Source organism: Hyperolius riggenbachi, chromosome 5, assembly GCF_040937935.1.
Source record: "Hyperolius riggenbachi isolate aHypRig1 chromosome 5, aHypRig1.pri, whole genome shotgun sequence".
NCBI classification, from domain to species: Eukaryota; Metazoa; Chordata; class Amphibia; order Anura; family Hyperoliidae; genus Hyperolius; species Hyperolius riggenbachi.
In genome coordinates this window covers 49,622,776-49,623,838 of record NC_090650.1, presented here as the reverse complement: position 1 = coordinate 49,623,838, position 1,063 = coordinate 49,622,776, and the positions used below count along the sequence as shown (strand labels likewise).

General features: G+C 52.3%; 1 protein-coding gene across 22 annotated transcripts in view; it reads right to left on the bottom strand.

The window, feature by feature from the left end:
- The window catches only part of KIAA1217 (KIAA1217 ortholog), a 798,974-nt gene that overhangs the window by 156,739 nt on the left and 641,172 nt on the right, over nucleotides 1–1,063 (bottom strand). The gene's annotated exons all lie outside the window — the stretch shown is intronic.

Below are 1,063 nucleotides of genomic sequence, written 5' to 3'. Positions count from 1 at the left end.
CCACCACCGGGTAACTACACGTTCTTGTATAGATTTTAAAGCTCATATAGCTAGTATAACGTTAAATTTTAGCAATGGATAGCATGGGAAGTGTTTAGACAGGTTTACATTTTCCCACACTTCCTGTGCTATAGACCTTGCATACCAGCAGTCACTGGTCCATTAAGGATCAGTGGCTGCTGGTACAAAAACCCACCACATACCGACGAATCGCCGCACATACCCGCCGCCTCAGGCTCCTCTCTCTCTGCTGTTGCTATGAGGGCAGAGCTGTGTGAGCCGGTCAGGAGCCGCTTTCATTGGCTCCTGACCCTGTGCATCAATGTAAGCCAATGGTATTGGCTTACAGTGGTCACGCGCCAATGAAATCAGCTCCTGACCTGCTCATGCAGCTCTGCCGTCATATAGACAGCAGGGCGAGTGAACTGCGGTGGGAGAAAACAACGCAGTCATCGTAGCAGCGGGAATGTGCGGAAGAAGTAAAATCTACGTCCTGCCAGAACCACAGCACCACTTACAGGACGTAGATTCGTACTGCCTCGGTCCAGAAGCAGTTAAAGAGAACCCGAGGTGGGTTCTAAGAATGCTATTAGGAAAGAGAGGCTGGTTCTGCATACTATCACTATCATCTGTGTCTGTACTGTGCCCCCCCCCCCCCCAGACTCCCCCCTACACTCTGCAGTCCCCCAGAAAAAAAAAAACTGCCGTGCTAACGACATGCAGCTTGTCGCTAGCTGGCCGTTTACCTTTGTGCTGCCTGTCACCATCACTCCCCCGCCTCCTCTATAGCACTGCTTCCCGCTTGCATCCCTTCCCTCCAATCAGCTTACGGAGGCGGGGAGGTAAGGGACGTAGGTGGGGAGTGGCGCTATAGAGGAGACGGTAGAGCGGCGGTGACAAGCAGCACAAAGGTAAACAGCCTGCTAGCGACAAGGTGCATGTTGCTAGCACAGCGTTTTTTTTTTCTGTAGCAGATAAAATATAAGGTGAAGGCAGACGGCTCTCCCAAGCATGCCAGCCACGCCCCCAGCGTTTTTCTTCTGGGGGACAGCAGAGTGCAGGA